Raw genomic sequence first — 19,588 nt, forward strand, 5'->3', positions numbered from 1 at the left:
ACAGATTGGTCGGCGCCGGGCACGCGAATTAAAAGTTACTGTCCTGCCTTGGCGCGCACCTCGCAGAAAAATCCAAACCACAAGGAGAAGCGCGTTTTATGTTGTTTACCATTATACAGCCAATCTATCGTGCACGGTATTTTGTTGGATTTCAAACGGTCTTGCTCTGATTTTACCGCGATGTTAATTATCCCGGACTTTACCGTAGATACGAGATTTTCCTAAGTTTCTTACCTAAAACTAAGTTTGCGAGTTCCAACCTGCGTCATCGTAATTCCAACTTGTTAGACTGGTCGAAGTTCGTAGCCGGATAGACCTTTACGTAGTAAATATCTGTCATCAAGGTCCGATTGCTGATGTAACTGGACAAAGTGTATCTTAACTCCTACCAATCTTGTTTTCGTTTTATATTTAAAACCGGATATTTACGCCGCGAGAAAAATAAACAATCCGTACACATGTAGAAAGCATCCGTTTCTCTCTCTCTCTCTCTCTCTCTCTCTCTCTCTCTCTCTCTATACGTCAATCATCATTTCCTCGCGTTAGACAACGACGCGCTCGTGAAATCTTTTTCCCATAAAGGAAATCGAAGCGGTCGCCTTTTCGATTCGTCGCTCCCGATTTCCTGCGGATATATTTTACCGTTGGAGCTCTTATACAGCAACATAGTCGGTAAATGTCTTACGTGAAAGAAGTACGTTCGCTCGAACCACCAAGCTTTTCTACCCTCTGGTTTATCTTTTTCGTTTCTTTGCCTCCTTTCCGTTTTTCGTTCGTCATTTTCCTAGTCGTCTCAAGAGACGAGGGTCTGCTTCAAAATTTTTTCACGCCTCGTCTCTTTCTCTTTCCTTCTTTGTTTCATTCCGTTTTCATCCACCGCGTTTCTAGGTTCACTCGTGCGAGAACATCTGCTTTCAACATGGGCTAGCCAGTTTTCTCTAACTTCTAGAACCGAGCTACAAAGACGCGTTGACTGAACAAGAGATTAATAGAAGATATACATCTCGTTTATTTCTATCCGATTGATACGATTTTATTGGCCTTCTAAGATTTATCGACACGCTGTTTTGCATATGATTGATTCGCGTCGATTCTCTCGTTTCCTCGACGATACCGTGTCCTCTTTAGCTTCTCTTCCTTCTATCCTGTCCCGCGTTTGTTCCATTATCGGTCCTGATGCTATTGTACCGTTCTGTCGCAGAAGCGAATATTGGCTACGAAATAGTAAGACGTATCCCTTGGATTCTATCTCCCTTTCCATACTATCACCTCGACACGATATTTTTCAAAGCATCCCGCGAGAAAATGGAACCTGCTTATTGAATCCTCTTCTCGCATCCTCGTATCGTAGTTGATGAAAATGTAGAAGATCGTATAGTCGAAGATTGACGTATTACGATTCGTAGAATTTGATGTTTCTCGAACGACTGGTTTTTAGAAAAGTCTGAAATATTGGTTGAATGGTTTTTAACTTATTTCATTTATTTGTTTATTTATTAAACCTTCAACAGAGGGGTTTGAGAAACTTTAATTTCGTCGTTTAGTGGCCCACGGGAATAAGCAAAAAAGGCTTTCATTAGTAGAGGGAGATATTTTTTCTGGAAATTCTCGAGTGCTGGTCGCAAAAGCTCAAGGTTCGAACGCTCCGTTCTCGAAAACTTAATTTTGAGAATTTAAGGTCGTATAACTCTGATTTCGAAAGTTCGAAACATAAAAGCTTTTACCTAGGAAATTGAAGCAAAAGGAAAGTTGTTCTAAGACAAACCGATAAGAGAGGAATCGAGTAAAACGTTCTATTACTTTATGTCGCCTACGATCCGATATCGTCGATTTATTACCGACGAAACTTGATGCAAATTACAGTAAAAAATGGCTAATTAGAAACGAAAGAACTCAGAGTCGCGATGATTAATTTCAGCGAAATGTAAATGTTCGTTCTTTTCTGTTTCAGGTGAGTTGGTAAAACAATCATATTTGTCATCCATGAATTTTTCCGGGACTAATGGAAACTCTTGCGGTAAGACCTCTCCTTGATTTACGAGCTCGGGATATGAATGTGCAGGTGGGAGGTTCGGTAGAAGTGTCGGGTGTGAGTTATTAGCTGAAAAATATGTTTTCGCGGAAACTTCGGATTAAATTGACAAAGGGGCCAAGTTTTCAGCGTTGCGAATTCCGCCGGCCCAAAGACGTGATTTATATTCGCATTAAGAGATTTTAAAAAAGGCTTCGACGGATTTTCAGCAAATTTGTCGACTACGATCGAATTCGATCTCCTCTTCATAATACCGTCAAATCAAACCATTTCATCCTCGTGTTTGCTCGTTTAGAAATAGCAGCTAAATTTTTATATTTGTGCACCGTTATATTTCGTTATGATGCACTATACATTCGTTATAAAGATTCTATCGCGTTTAATCTGTCGCATTGAAACTTATTAATTCTTTATTACTTAACAAAGCTAATCAACGCGATAAACGTTGAAACGTAGATATACGCGAATAACGGCATATCCTAGTTTCAGTGGCATACGCGTTATAGACGCTTTAATTTCGGATTCTCCGAGAAATTCATATCCCGAGTTAAACGACCATCCAGAAAGTACTCACCGACGGTCTTTCTCCAGACGTTATTTTTGTTTTTACTGGCCTCTTATTCGTCCTTTCTCCTCTTGTAAATAACTACGATTAATCCCGCATTGATATGCCGAATTCTATTATAATCGTATTAGATTAAACGGGAAGTTGTAGTAGTAGTGTGTACGCACGATGGTCGCTAACGAGTGCTACACCTGCAAGACTAGCTTCTCTACCTTAAACACAAATTGAATATCTTCCGCTCTGGTTTTACCGGACAAATTAAATCGTATCTTTCCCCGGTGGAAAATTTAACGACGAAATTAATTTGGTCCCCTTTCGTGGCACCATCCTGGGCCCTGGAGGTGGTGGTTGCAGCCTTCCACTAACGTCAGTCATATTTAATTGTGCGTTTAACGTACAGTCAGTGTCGCTAATTATCCGCGTATTGTCAAGAGGCTAGGTCAGTCGAAACCGTACAAATGTTTATCTTTAATTGTCAGTGTACACTGGCGTCGCGATATACGAAGAAATAACCGGCCGTTTTCATCCACGCGGTCGTTGACTGTTGAAGTTGCGGTCGCCGGTTGTAAAAGGAGTAAAGGGCGTCGTGGCAGTGGAGTAGGGAATATCTAGGAGACTCTGGGAAACTTTCAGTAGGATGGTAGGACACTAACCTGGTTCGACTAATACTGGTGAGGTTTCGTCTACTTTAACCCAACCTAACTTAGCCTTAGATTAGACCAACGGACCATGTACTTGTTCACTTGCGCACCGTCTTTACCGACACGGTCCTCGACATAACCGTACCTTTCCGGTAGCTGCACTTTATACACGCCGTTCGCTGGGATTGCGAAGCAAAGATACATGAAAACTTTCCTTCAAGGAATTTATCCTCGTGTTACTCGCACAGTCCCTACTTCCTCCTCGATTCTTCCTCCTTTCTTTCACCGTATCCGCCTCTGTTTTCGAGGATTTTTTGTCATTTATCAAATAATAATCCTGGAAGAGAACGTCGATCGGAACTACCGTTTTATAAACTAGTTTAGCCTCAAATAGATTTTCGAGTATATCGTAACGCATGACGATATTTGCGCACGAACGTTCTGTTCAGTGCTCATTGTAATTTCAACTCTATGTTCGGAAGTACGTTCGAAAGTATATTCACGAGCGAAATCGTTGGTCGTTTAATTTTTATTATTTCGGATCCGTGATTGCTCGGTACTGAAATTAATTTCCACTCGTCTATATTCGTGTTGTTGTTGATGGACTCAGCGGTCCACCCTTAGGCTCGAGGAGTACATAACGTTCGTTTGACGGACGCAGGATCTGTAGCGAATCCGACTGTGTGTACTTAAGGAATCGACGCCAAACATAATTACAGGTTTCGCTCGTTTGCTTCTGACAAACACACCTCTCTAGCTAATACGGTCAAATACATTCCTGTGTTTCCCTCCAAGTTCGGAACTTGATCGCCGGTAGCACGCAGCCGCGACTATCGTTAAATCGCTCTCGTATCGTTTTACTCCTATATCGGAATTTCTACGGGTCATTTACGAATTAACATAACGTACGGCACTGGAATAGTTGGTTTTACGGTTTCCTTGAAAACTTCCTACGGGGAAGTTCGAACTTCTCGAGCTCCGGTGTACTTGACGTAGTTTCTCGTTAATTCTGCTTCACGCATGGCCATGAAAGCGAAGAAAACAGGCCAGGTTTGGCTTGACACGCGTAAATCTCGCGCAGGTTAGTTAGCGTACGATATTTACGTTGAACCAGTAGATTTGCAGAATTCTCTTCGGAGACAGCCGCATAATTAGGTCCTGGGAGGACAGTTCCAGAAAGTCGCGTAACTTTGTAACAGAATTAAGCTACCATATCTCATTCTATCTTTCCGCATACTCCCCCGTTCGTTCATCCGGTTAGGTTTAAACCCCTTTCTCCCTTGTAGAATCGCATGGTCCCGCGTGATGTGATGTGGCGTTTCTACTACATCCGGACCGGCATATTAAATTCCTCCAAGTTTCTTCTCATTTGACACGTTAGCACCTCGTATCTTTATGGCCTGTAGTTGCGTTTCCTACGATTCGCGTTCCTATCTTCCTTCATCTTCCTCTCTCTCTCTCTCTTTCTTTCTCGTTTACCTTCTCGATTCATAACCCTCCTTCGTTGTTCTACGAACTGTGACCTTCGAGCACGTGCTTGACTTGAGCGCAATTTAATATGGTATAAGTTTGTGTAAGGAGTCAGGATGGAAACACAAGTTGCCGCGCCTAATCAAGCCTCGCTTTAACCCCGAGAACCGCTCCCCAGAGATGTTGGAAACTACTTGTATAACTAATAACCGCGGTGGATTTCCAATCTGAAACTTGGCACGCGAAGAGTGCTGGACCTGCAAATACACTTGGCTTTTCCAATAACCGATGACGAGTATCAATTTTCTGGAAACATCGATTACGAGAAAATCGTTACCGTGTTCTTGATTAATTCAAGTAATTTTCCTTTATCGTCGTTATTACTATTATTATGACTTTTATTGCGAAACACCAGCAACAGTTTCGCGTTCAGAGGATGACATCCTTTTGCTGAGACATCGATAGTCTTCGTCTGATGTAATTAATGTCCACTCGACTTCACGGTCGTTAGGAAGTTTAACGCGAAATTATGGAGAATCCAATCGTGGCTGAGTTTCCTCGTCGACAGTGGTGTATATATACATACCTTATCTGTGATATTTACTCCATAAATCTGACTTAATTAAAGTCGTACCTCGATATCTCGCGATTCAGACACCGGCAACAACGTTACCGTCTCGCATTCTACGTAATCAAGTGCATAGAACAAACTTGATAGAACGCTCTTTGATTAGAGAGTTTGCGAGCAGTCGTTCCGCTTTATCTGTCACGCGGGGATAGCGAGGAAGCGAATCCTCGAGAGCCGCGCGTGAGACTTTCGTTAAACTTATTTGCGCTACCTTTCTGTTCAATGGATTATTGATTTACAGCGTCTCGGTTCTAAAGTGTTTGATTCGTTGCGCGGAAATCGTGGTACTCTTGCTATTTCTCCATCTTCCCTTGATCGAAAACCATATACCATTCAAAAGCGCACGATTACGTCTATAACGTCTATAACATGGGGTGAAAATCGTAATATACTCGGTAAGGAATTGATTCCATGTTAGCCACGGCAAGGAAATTTCATATTAAATTTTTTATTCATTTTTTTTTACGAAGAATCAGCCATTTCGTTTCCTACGCTATATACATGTGCGGCTCAATAGGATATATACGGTTCTCAGCTATTTTCCTTTTTTATCGTTCAATATATTGACTGGACAATTTGTACGAGTTTCGCGACGTGGATCGTTCCGTGGCGCATTAAAAGTGCAACGGATAAGTGTCGTGGTATTCGGTTAAAAGTTTCACAGGAACTGGTTGTACGAAAGGGTAATATATTTCGGTTGCGATTTATGACTTCCGACAAATTTAAACGCACTTCATACTTCTCCGCCGATAGGTATCGATTTCTGGGCGCATGGCTGCTGCCACGACTTCGATATAATCGCGTTATTCCGGAAGCAATGTCGTCGTGTGCTCCTCCCGGCTCTTCGTTTTCCGTATTTGTCTTGTCTTCCGTTCTGCTCACAAAAGAGAGCAACCGACGACAGAGAACTGAATATCCTTGCTGCTAGCGAGGCGTGCGAGGCAGAGACGGAGAAATGGTCGGATAGAGAGGCAGAGAAGATCAAGGACGAACGTCTATGTGAAATACAGCGTGCGAGACCGCCAGGCAAAGAGTAGTGACGAAGAAAGGGAGGGAGAAAGGAGGCAATGGAATTTGATATCGTGCGCAGGACCAGGAAAATAAAGTGGAAAAATTCCATCTGGTCAGACGTATCAACCTTCTATGTCCTTCTGGCGGAAAGAAGAGAAAGTAGGATGAAGGTACACGAGGACAACTCGGCCAGACACTCAATACACCCTTGCTCGATTCGCGGGAAAAGCACTGCTGCAATACCGGGGGATGAAGATTCATAGCGCCGACCAAGAAATTTATTACATTTTCGGTGTATAGCCGGGTGTAAAGAATTCGAACGATCCAACGTTTTGGTTTCTTTTACCCTTACCTTGCATCCAAGAGACAAGTTTTGTCTTTTGCACGAATAATCTTTTTCGCAAGGTTTGCGGTCCAGAAAAGTGAACAAGAATTGATTACAACGGAAAAACTGTTCTTCGAAGGTATCCATTCTTCATCGAGATTCTATCACGTGTACTTCTCTCAGTTATATCTACGAATGACTACGAGACTCGTTTTATCCTAAACAGTCTTAAATATTTGTTAAAAAATCTACTTAATCTCTTATCATAATCGATCGATCTTTTCAAATTCGAAGACGAATCTCGAGGTATTTTTATCCAACTCCTACGATATTTAGAAGGTTTAGACGTCGTTGATTTCGCTGTGCCCTCATCGTGTTTCCTTTCGTCGTTCTTTCGTCTCACGACTCGTTAACTTTCGCGACAGCAAAAAGCGTTGAACGACGAAACTGGCTGGTACAGCCCGGACTGGTTGGCGACGAACCTCTGGTCCGGGTGTTGGCAAGCGTCGCGACGCGTCTCGTCGCGTCGTTCATGTTCACCGTTTTCGTGTACCATCCCTCTGTCCATTCGTTTGCGAAAGTGGAGGACGTCGGGCCTGGCGAAATTAAAAACATTTACTTCCACGAAAGAAACACGAGAGGCGAGGGTCGCCGCTCTCATAAGCCGGTGACACATCTTGCAGCCAAGGGAAGGAGTAGGATGAGCGGAAAGCTCGTGAAACAGGCCGGAGCAATGGAGGGGGTAAGTGGAAACCTCCTACTCACTTTCGAGATGTACACAGGCTCGTGCCAACGTCGGGCAAAAGGAAGCAAGGGGGATGAGGAAGGATGAGAGAAAGGACAAGTCGGGAATACCAGACAACTACGACGGTGAGAATTAATTTGAGATATTGCGCTTACCTGGAGAATTGGATCTGGATATCGGGGATTTTGAACGTGTTTGTGAGATCATTTATATCCCGTGCAACGAACGTCTCAATCGATACGAGATACAAAGGAAAAATTTCTAAATAGTCAGAAGTCTCTTCTCACGAATGCTACTTTAAATTCGTACGATTGTCGGAACGTTGGTGACGATAGATATTAGAAGCGTCAATTCGTGTTTAATGCCACTCGTTCATAAAAAAGATACGTACTTTCATCGAACTTTAAATTCGCACGATCGGAAAGCGAATGAATTTCGTTGCTGTTATCGAGGACTAAAACGATCGTTTCCACCAACTCAAAGAGTCTTGCTTCTCGAGAAGCGGTTAGTTGCAGAATCGAACGAAACTTTACGCCGTTGCTCGTGATTCTCCGTTAATCGGAGTCTCTCGTCAAAGCTGGAACAGCATCGAATCCAATTTCTGAGTGGCGACGAGCACCGTGATACAGTCCACGTGACGTGAAACGGGGATAGCGCTGGCTAGAGGAAGCTCGGTGATGGAGGCTGCGTAAGCAGATTACGCAACTGTGTAATTGAATGGGCACTCTAAATACCCTGGCCGCTAATTAAGAAGGCGATCAATCGATTATCCCAGCCGGCATCGATACACGTTCCTCCTTCCACCTGGCCCTCCTGATCCGCTCTTCTAGCAATGTAGCCGTGACGCCGACCAGAGATTCGTAACATGGTTGGCTGTTACCGGAGGGGGTTTAACCCTCCTCCACACCCCCTGCTGCGCCACTTGCCACCCCTGCTAAGTCTGTTATCAGCAAACCCCAGCCTCATCGGAGACTGGTGTTCGGCTAACTGCCGATTATTGCCGGCGGCATAACCTTCGATTAAAATCAAAGCCCGCCTAGCTCGTTTAACGGTCTCTTTAGGTTTCCCAATAAACGAGCTGCACAAGAGACGTATACTTCCATCTCGTTTCCCTTTACGTTTCGTCGATAGAAAGAAATTTCTATGTTGTCCGATTTCTTTCTTATCCAGCAAGTGTCATAGATAAGGTAGAGGGCGCGATAATAGGTATCCGTTTGAATTTTTCGAAATGATCGACGGTGGAAGATTGTTAACGAAGTCGGTGAACGGTGGTTATTCGTGCCATGCTTGATAATATCTGAAATATTGAAGCGTTAAGTTGAACGGTTAGCATTTTTCATAGAAGATTATGCTTGAAGGTGAATCGTTGATCCTGGCGACGCGGTGTGGAGGAGGGCGAGCTTTCGAGGGATTTAAGAGCCGGATGATAAATATTAAAATAACAATTTGAATTCCACTTTCGTTCAAGCTCTGTCGGAATCCCATAGCACCGGAAGAAGGTTTTGCAAGAAGGAAGGAAGGAAGGAGGTAAACTCTAGAGCGTGCAGATACTGTAGATTCATGCAATAATCATTCTGCGTGCTTAGTCTACGCTTTGGCGCGGTCCATTATCTTTTTTACCGCTTTGTGATACCGCTCTGCATCGTGAGACGTTCTTCGCGTCGAGAATCAAGGACAACGCGAATTTCATTGGGTTAAACGTATATTTTTTGCGTTTCGTGAATCGAACACGTGGAAGATAGATAGACCGATGTTTCGATAGAATCTTCAATTCTACCGCGCAGGAGAAGAACCGTACAAGGTTGGACGTTCGAACGGGTAAATTCGAGCTATGATTGGAGACACGGCGATAGAGAAGATCGGTGTATCTATGAATTCGCTGTTCTATTACACGAAATCGATCAGTCAGCGCGCCAAAGTTGCCGAGCATAGTTGTAGATTCGAATACGAATCTCTTTCTCCTATCCCGTCTATGTAGGCTATATCGTAGATACATTCTTGTATTTGATGCGCATCATTGCTCGCTTTGAGCCATTATTGTACGAACATGTGGTACGCGAAAGTCCATTCAAAACTAACCTGACGAGCAACCTAATATCGAAAGTGATCGTTCGCTTCTAAATTCGGAATTTCCATCATCGAAATTACCTTCCGTTTATACGAGTGAAATCGCGTTTAATCTGTAATTTCGTCCAACCGTGAACGTTGATGATAAGTAAATTCGAGCCATAAATTTCGCGACGCGAAAAATCATGAAACTTTGGTTATTTTGCTGAGAGGAGGGGGAGACCAAAGCACGAAAATTGATATAAATTTTACTGAAAGTCTAAGCGGTTGCTTAGACGCTTGGATATTAGTGTATCCCGAGAGGGTGGCGAAGATAGAAGGACGTTGCGGAGGTTTTCAAGGGTTGTAGAGGCCGAGGGGGAGGAGATGGTTGGTCGGGCATTCGCGACAAAGGCTAATTGCAAAGCACGGGAGAACCGCGTCGCAAACGGGAACAAGCCCATATTACGTCGGAACACACAACCAGCCATCGTTACCCCATGTCCCTTCTCTTTATCTCTCTCTTGTAGTAGCTTTTGACGTCTTTCTCGCGCGTTTCCCCTCTGTCGATCCTTGCTTTCTACCTTCGCCAGCCCCGTGACTCGGCTCTTTCATGTAACACGTTACCTGCATGCACTGACCGGATACGGTGACATCGAGGACGAGCTCGAGGTCAGGTGACACCTCGAACTATGCGTATGCCGTAGAGGAACGATCTACTAGTATGGTCGACCATGGCTGAACTATGGTCCATCAGCTCGCTAACTCGGGCTTGGTATGATACACGCGCAAAGCATCTCTACAGAGTGGTGCGACCAGGTAAACCTCGACCTCTAGACCGCATCGCATACAATTCCCTCTACCCCTACCGACGGACCCTTTCACAGTGAATTCAACCTTCGACCGTATCCAACCTTCCTCTTCCCGTGTCCTCTGTCCGTCTCTCTTTCTCTCCGTCTTTATCATCGACGCTTTCCTCGCCCCTCTGTGTTATGTATCGTTCTATGCTCGGTCACGTGTGTCCGTATTCACGCTTGTACACGCGTCGTTGTGTGTACAGAAGCTCTTTCGGTCGACGATGACAGGCAGTAGTGTGCTCCCTCTCTCTCTCTCTCTCCCTGTGGACCGGTACAAAGGTGCTAATTGACAATATCGCGAGAATGCACGAAAATTGGCCGGAACAACGTTTAACGACGTTAGAAAATTCGTTAACGCCAGGCAAAAATGATCGATCATAAGCGACCGGTGCCTTTCGGTGTCGCGCCACATCGCGTCGCGTTTCATGCACTTTGCTACCCCGTGAAATTTCGCGCCGCGTCGATGCACGCGACTAATTCGATCACAATGGAAGCTTTAAACGGAACTTAATCGAATTGAACTAAATGAAGGTTATTTAGTTGGAATATCGTGTCTGGCACGTGAAATTGATACGAACGCTTGGTACGGCAGGCAATTAGGATGGAACGACGTTCCTTTCTCCTATACATCCGCCGGCCAGGGAGAAGACAAGAGAAATCTTCGGATCGAGCTTCCTAAGGCATTTGACGATTATGGATCGCCGCTCGTAATTGAATGGATAATTGAAGCGATCCTTATCAAAGCTACGAACGTTATGGAGCACGGACACGGCAAACACGAGCTCGTTTCGCTGCAACTCCGTCGACCGGGCTCTTTCACCTTCTCTTTGAATGCGCCAAGAACATTCTATGGATTGGTAAACCAACCGCTAATTAATTGGTTAAATATTGATCGAAGAGTAAAATTCCGTGTCCCGAATGAAATTTGCTCGATCGTTCGCGCGAAAGACGATCGCAAGAACGAAACAAATATCCCGTTGCTGAAATATCAATCGATTCGCGAAATACGAGACTGATAACGCGGCGTTACATTTAAGTTTAGAAATAGGATATCGACACTATGAAAATGTCAAACGTTTCGATGGCAACATTGTATTTTTGATACAGGATACGTTTATCGACGTGTTCTCAAATCGATGTCGAGATATAAATGCTCGTACAAACATGGACATAAAAGACGATCAGTGCGAAATTGAATTCCTTTTGCTCTTGGTCCCCCGGTTTGCCCCTGACGGCCATCTTGAAATTCCATGATGTTCCATAGAATCGCAATATCCCGTAGCATCATGACACGGCATTGTGAGCAGAGGGTTGCGAATGACGGCTTTCACGGCTATGGATATCCAACGATGCATTGTATGTACAATTTGTGACGTTGAACAGATTGACGCATTAACCATTGTTAACAAACTTGTTGTTCGTTATTTGTATATACGTATACTAAAAAATTGTTGGAAAATCACATTCGGTATATATTCGACGATAAAATAGTATTCTTTAAATTATTCAATCGATTACTATTAAAATTTTCAATTCGTAGAATCTTCGCGTTTCGATATCAATATCCAATTTCAAAATCGATTATCGTCATCTAGCGAGCCTTATACTTGAAGAAACGCGGATTTTTAGCAAGAGGCAGAGAAGGCTGGAAAAGCGTAAGGTGGGCGAGTTACTTGGCATGCAGGACGAGGATAGTCGGGGCAGGAATTCCGTATGGATTAAGTAACCCCGTGCGCATAAGCCCGGATAGAATCGTGTACACGTACACAGGCTGCACGCTCGAAGCTTTAAGCGTACATTTTTAAACACCGTGCTGCGACTCCGTGAAAAAGCTCGATTTATTCGTCGTTTAACGAAACTTGATTTAGCGCGAGCCACGTCGCCTTTCCTATTCACGTGCACGGATTAAAATCGTCGTAACGATGTTTCCCAGTAATTTCGTCCGCACTGCTGTGTTTTCCATAAAAATGTCGTTCTCAAGGCTGCGTTTAAAACATTTTTACGACTCCAAGTGCAGCTACTACTATCTCTAGATAGTATGGAAAAAGAGACGTATCAAACTGAAACTCAAATTTCAAATTTTGAATGTTAGAATTCAGAGAATATTAAAATCTCAGTGACACAATCGTGTTCCGTATCTCCGTAGGTATATCTATAATTTGCACGTATAATAACGCGAGCAATATATTTGGCAAGGTGCGAGGACGTCAGACAGATGTTGTCAAAATTGTCGGCCTCATTTTGCACGGTGTGTTTTTTCACGCTTTCTATATATCGTGCCTCGTTTTCGACATTTTTTCGCCCGGGATATCCTCTTCCTGTACTATGGAGGCGAATGGAGAAAAGACTGGACGAAGATGCAGGGTGACAACGCAATTTCGCGGTGAAAACACGGCGGGGAACGTATAAAGAGATTGTCTTTCGCTGTAGCCCGCTTAAAAATTTGCCGAGCACGGAATAAAAGTACCCTGGCTGACGTCGAGCGGGTTTACGTTTACGGACGAGTGTGCTAGAATTACCGGAGTCGGATCGACGTTCCCTTATGTTTGCACGCCAACCAACAAGGAGTAACGGCGTCCCTTGTTATGCCGCGCACGAGATAATAAACCTTTCGTCGGGGCAACCATAACCGGTACGTTGTTTCGCGTGGCACGGTTATAAACGTGTCCGCTATTCACGATCCCGTTCGACGAAAGAACGCACCGATAAAGAGCCGTGTTATCGCCCTGTGATTAAATTTTCCTCGACATCGACCGAGTTAAATTCTTGTCAAAATTGTACAGATTTCTCCGTTAATGGCGTCGATACGTTTTACGAGAGGAATGGCTCTACGGAACACGGACCGTGATTCGCAAGGTAGCGAGGAGCACGCGATGGCACCGAGTCGAAAATTTTCGCGAAAGCGAGCGTTCACCAAGCCGCGTTAAATCCAGCCTCGAGGCTCTCTTGTAAATATAATCGATGCTTTCTCGTTCATCCGCTTTCGCGAAAACCGCAAAATAAACGTCGACCAACAAACGAGAAAGGCAAAGAGTAGCGGAGCTACGAGAAGACACGCCATGCTCATAGCAGCGGCAATCTTTTTGAACGTATCGGCTTTGCTTTACGTATATTTCGCATACGCTGGCTCGTACATTTTCCTATTTTACACCGCTGCTCTGTTTTAGCCAGCGGACGAGCTTTACGAACTGGTTACACGTATATTCGCTGGGAAGCGACGTTTCACTTTGCGGCTTCACTTTTCACGTTAGTTGGCTGGAAAATTTCCGAAATGGATAACACAACGATGAGATTCGAGGCTCGAGAGAAGTAACAGTTTTATTTAAACAGATGGTTAACTTTCCTCGCAAGAAGTCAAAGCGACTGCTTTCATGGTTACAAATGAAATCTATTGACGCACCAACTTCTCAATTGATATTATGCGCGGGGGAGGTCGAGCATCGTCGCGATCACTTTTCAACTCCGATTGTTTGCCACCGATTAGTCGATGCGTCGCGATTCTAAGCCGATTCTTTGCCAACTTGCGAACTTTCAAGGATATTCGCATTGTTTACCGTTTCAGAGTTTCCCTCGCCGTCGAAGTCGCGTCGATCGGTTTAATTGAAAAGTAACAGGCTGCTTTTCACCGATAGGGGGTTTCACAGATAAAGGCTATATTTTATAGCTTAAGTTCCGGTGGACGGTATAATTAAAACGGAGCCCGAAATAATCGGCGTATCAACACTGTAACCAATTTCTCTTCGTCAGGTTTTCTGATGCCACCGATTAAATTCCCGAGTCGAGTTCCGAGAAAATTACCGAGTCTTCCTCGTCTATTTCGGTCGTTCGTTAACGACGTTGTTAGCAAGTGGAAATTGTCTTATCGTTAATGATTTCGCGAGCGAATTAAAAGTAGGAGAATATCGACCGCTGCGCCAATTCAAACACCTCTCTGCCTATAGTTGGAATTCACGAAGGGACATTGATTTATGTTCGACTCTGTGCGACATGACACCATGAAAAATTAACGCGTCCATGAATGTACAAACGGAATTTCGAATCTCGCTGAGAGATCGCAACATTTGACATCGACCATGCGTCCCGATGTATGCGATGCATTTTGCAGCGCGCTCAACAGCGGCCCGTGGAATGTTCGCTAATCGCGTAGAACGACATCGATCGAATTAATCTGTTTCGCGTTTATTAATAATGTCGCAACGCACGACGCGCTCGTCCAACTCGAAATAAACCGGTCACGTTCGGTGCGGTGCGGCGTCGTCGGAGTCACGTCGTGCCTGATAGGAAACGATTCTGGGGGTAACATCGAGCGATCGACATTTCGCTGCTGCCTACGGCCATTAATTAACACATCGCGACTGGCTGATTAACATATTATCGCGGCAAGACAGCCGTTGGTGTCGGAAGCAAAGCCGTCTTGGTTGTAAGCACGGAAGCGGTGAGATTGCGTTGCCTGGGAGTAGAAGGTGAAGGTGGAGGTGGAGAATGAAGGGGGAGGAGTAGAGGTGGAAGGAATGGTACGAGAAAGCAAAGGAAAGGAGGAAGTAGGAGACTGAATGCTGAGATTCAGCCTTTCAGAAACGAACAATAATGGCATGGTGGTGGTGGGGATAAGGGTGGCAGGGAAATGGCAGGGATGGCGGAGCCAGCGCTGGAGAATCCCTCCAGGCACGTTCGACTATTAACCCCGCCGAGATTCGGAAACGCTCGGCGACTGAAACCACCGTCTCTACATCCAACCCCTTCTAGGACGTTTGAACGAGACTTCTACCCAGCCGCAGTGTCACCGTAACAAGGGTGAACTCAATCCTCGAACAGGCAGAAACTACCGGGGGACCCTGAATCAGTCTTCTCCGCCTTCATCTCGCCCGTTTCGTTCCATCTCTATTTTTCTGACCCCAGCGAGTTGGCATGATTAAAACAAAATCGTCATCGTTGCCTTCGTCACGGCTACGATTTTCAGGCAACGATGGTCTAGTGATTTACGAACGAAACGCAGTCGAGCACGTAGCAGCGTCTGGAACGTCTAGATCGCCTCGGTCTCCTTTGTCCCTGAACAGAAGCATCGACTGTTGTTCGATAACGTCACCGGCAATGGTAAAGGCGTTCGAGTATACGGGTTTCGAGATTAAAGAAGAGACATTGTGATCTCGAAGCAACGCGTTTGAAAGTTTCATAAGTCGTCGCTTAGACGAGAGAAAAAGAGTTGCTTCCGGTTAGCGAGCGAGATCGATCAAACAAACCACCGGAACAGGATCTCGTTAAGGATAGAATCGTCGAAACGATTTTTCAGCGTAACAACTCACTCGACTGCTTGCTACGATTTTAAACCGGAGCCTATCGTTCTAAGAGTGCTGAAGTTTCCCAGATGTAGATAGTAAATAATTAGACGCCAGGATAAATAAATTACTCTAATGGATTCGTGGCATGTACCGTCGACGGAAGATCGGGCACATGATTTCTAAGACGTTTTATTAATGATCGCCGGATGTCGTATCATTGTATATTCATTTCTGCGTCCATTCTATCGCGTCTTCTCCATGGAGTTAGATAAAAGTGGGAAACGCCGCGAAACAATCTGTTATCAAGCGCAGCGATACCACCGCGAAATATATCTTTACGACATAAATAGCCACGTGTACCTCCCTTCCATGCATAAATCACTCCGTGACGGTTTCAAGACTGATTCGTGAATAATTGTCGTATTTTTGAGAGACTTATATCTCGGTGATATTTCAAAAATCTCTTTATCACGCTGTTGTGTCGCGTCGCCGCAAGTGCTATTCCTTTCGTACACGCGTGCACTGGTCAATATTCAAACGTTTTCCGTATATAACAATGCGGACGTTTTTATGCAGCAGTGATATCTGCAGTGACCTAGAAAGATATCGAATGATACACGTTTTCGTACGATATCGAAAGTCATTGGAAATTTATGCATCGACTATGTGTGAAATCCCCGTTATCGTGTACGATCGAATACAGCCACGACGTTGATTGAGAAATCGTATGAGCGAATAGTAAATAACGAGACCACGAACTCTACGCAGTTCTGATAGAGGTTCGTATTCGTAAGATCATGTTGCAGACTCAATGGGCGCCATTGGCGATACCCATATTTCAGACTTAGCGTATTATCGGGGTATTACGTGTACAAGCATGTTACTGCTATCTACAGGTACCTACATATGGATATTTACGGGTATGTGTGTCCCTAAATGAGGTTCGTATTCCCATTATCCCTAGGCGAAGTTCGAAAGTTCAGCAATACGTAAGGAAGGGTTTTATCCTAATTCCAATTTCCATTTGCAAATAACTCACAACGAAAGATCGTAATTCACATATAGCATTCTTTGCGACACTAATTTTTATTGAACAAATTTTAACAATCATATACAGAGAGAATATCGTTGTTCTTAGCAACGTTACTCATTACATTATATATATGTCGTATACAAGTACTAAAAATCTGAACAAGTACGGCCCATCAATGGGAACGTTGCTCGCGTAATACTCTTAAGGTGATTGAACAGTTCAAGTTGGGACATCGTTGTAGACGCGTTATCGACGATTGAGCGGCATTTACCTCTCGAATTTACTAGCTGTATCCGCGGTGTAACAGTCTCGTAACTCGAGCACAAACGTTTGGATGTTGGGTGCGAAGTCGTTTCGAAACTTCTCCGAACGCCACTATGCCTGAATACATATTTCGAGTCAGTTGCTTTTCCTTTCTCCGCCAGCCGTTCCATTCACTTTTCTCCGCATTCGCGGACTGGCAGCGTCAGCTTTCCATGCGAGGTTACGTTTAGAGTTCGGCCAAGTTGGAATTTACCGTATGCTTACGCGAACAACGGCGCATCTGGTCGCGCGGCGTCGAACACGTTTCCACTATGGTGAGCGAAGGAGACAAATGGGACGAGTCACCGGCGAACGCGTCGATGAAAGCGAGACGGAACGAAAAGAGACCGCCACGCCGCCGACATGGTGAACCGGGTCGCCAGAGGGGTCGCGCAGTATGTAGGCTAGTTGGTAAAGGCAAACCCGAACAATTTGCCGTAATAATCCGATAACTGATAATACTGGCAATTTGGTTGTAGCTAAACGGATCTCGCGGCGTTGCGTTGCGTGCGTTATCTCGGTTATTATTATTGTTCCTACTCGATGACCGTTGAAGCTCGCGAGTTGACGAATTCACTGCGTCGCGTATCGATATGTCTTTCCTTCTACGTTTTCTTGATAAGATAACGATAACGATCGATCGAATTTGTCGTTATTGCTTTATCGTTATTTATTTATTTGCAGCAACATTGTTTCTTCAAATCGTACGTAGATATCTACAAGTGTAACAATTAACATACTGATTCTACACGTGATGCGAGATAGTGAGATTTTAGGAAACACCTCGTGTAGATATATTGTATTAGGTTATTCTATAAATAACGCGGCTTTTTCATTTACGTAGATTAGGTGAAAATAAACAACTATCTGTTGGTAATTAATCAGTGACCTTCCTCCCCCTCCTCTTTTATAATCGTTTGTTATCTTCGTACTGAGTTTTCCGTTCTATTTTTGGTAAAACTCTTATCGTGATGAATTCCATTGTTTTAAATTCAGCTTTCGGAAGGTATTATTTATGGAATGACATAATATAAATCTGTAGTATTTATGGAAGATACGCGCCAGCTTAATTAATGCAATTCAACACAATTCTCGTCTTTACAACTTCCAGATGTAACCAAATCTCTCGAGGATCTAAACTTTCGTTTCAAATCCCATTCAGTTTCTTTGCTCTTTCGACTTTAATCTTGCCTTGTATTTTTCTTGACATACGGATGATAAATTTAATCATAACACTTGTGAAAGATTCCTATTCCAAATTTCAAATATATTTTGTACTACTTAAAAGCTACCATTTAATGATTAGACTCTAATCCGGATGATATGTTAAGTGTCATAAACTATGTCATGCTACGATCAATCTCAGATTTCGGTAACAAAGCGTGAAATATGATCGACGGTAAAAGTGAGAAAGTTCTCCAGCTTTAAGTTGGAAACGTAACTCGAATTCGACATATAACCGAAAAGACCCGTGTCACTTTAACCGAGCGAGTCAAAGAGGGCTGGAACGTGGACGAATCGCTACTCGGAGGACTCTTGAACCGACGTCAAGCGGCGAAACGCGCTTGCTAAGTTTCTCGGAAGTGGTTTTAGGACTGATTGATTTCTCACATCGAATCGTCGATACCGACTTTGAAAGCGGAATCGGAGGAACGCGAAAAGGGGACAGACAGTGGAGCAGACGCAGATGGTGCAACGGAGAAGGTAAAGGCAATGGGGCAAGAACAGAGAGCAAATCTGAAATTCCATGGGTTAACCACGGAAAATCGTTGACTGTATCGAGAACAACACAATTCGATTGATTTATCGTGGTTTACGTTAATTAATCGATGCGAACGTTCGTGAATCGCAACATCGTCCTCCGGTACTGCTCGTGCTTACGTTACATCGACTGATTTTGCGACAATATCATCGGCCGTTGGCTTTGTTCTCTTTTGTTTCATCATAGGACGTTCATCCGCTTATTTGTTTCATCTTACCCTATAGAACAAAATGCTACAGAATTACACGCAAACTGTCGATTAACCTGCTTTACCCTATAATATCGAAGCGTATTAACCGTAAAATTTCATTGTAAGTAGAATTCACCTATACATTATCGGATTTAAATGTAACTTATAGCATCGGAAACTAATGCGAACTATATCCAGTATTTAACGTTCTATAGCGAGAATTTCATTTTCGTAGAAGAAGAATGAAATTACGCCGAAGCGCTCCGTGAGAAAGCGCAGTATCTAAGTGCTGAATTGTAACACGTATAGTTCGAAGGAAAAGATAAAGGAGGAAGAAGAGAATGTAAGGCATGGGGTTAATTCCCCGATCGATTAGGTCGTTTTTACAGCGTTAGCTTAGGCACCGTAAATTTACCGATTCTCCACGCATGAAGGACCATATACACGAGCGTCGTATACAAGATCCGATGTTCGATCGTAGTTAAAAGAAGGTTAAAAAGATATCAGACGACTTACGATTTTGGCTCGTTATCTGTTTCACCTGCACAAGCAACGCAGGAGTAGCGAGTGTCAAGCATAAAGTAGAAGGAAGACTCTCGTCGGCTCGTACACCTGGCGCAAGCGCGGAGTACTCCATCCCTCTCCCTTGGACTGTTTATGCCCTCTGCACCCCCAGCCACCCCTTATCGCTATGGGGAACC

General features: G+C 44.0%; 1 protein-coding gene across 4 annotated transcripts in view; it reads left to right on the plus strand.

Annotated features, from left to right (window-relative positions):
- Positions 1-19,588, plus strand: part of LOC139995443 (agrin) — a 385,320-nt gene that overhangs the window by 39,318 nt on the left and 326,414 nt on the right. The window lies entirely within an intron of this gene.

This window comes from Bombus fervidus, chromosome 16 (genome assembly GCF_041682495.2).
Source record: "Bombus fervidus isolate BK054 chromosome 16, iyBomFerv1, whole genome shotgun sequence".
NCBI lineage: Eukaryota > Metazoa > Arthropoda > Insecta > Hymenoptera > Apidae > Bombus > Bombus fervidus.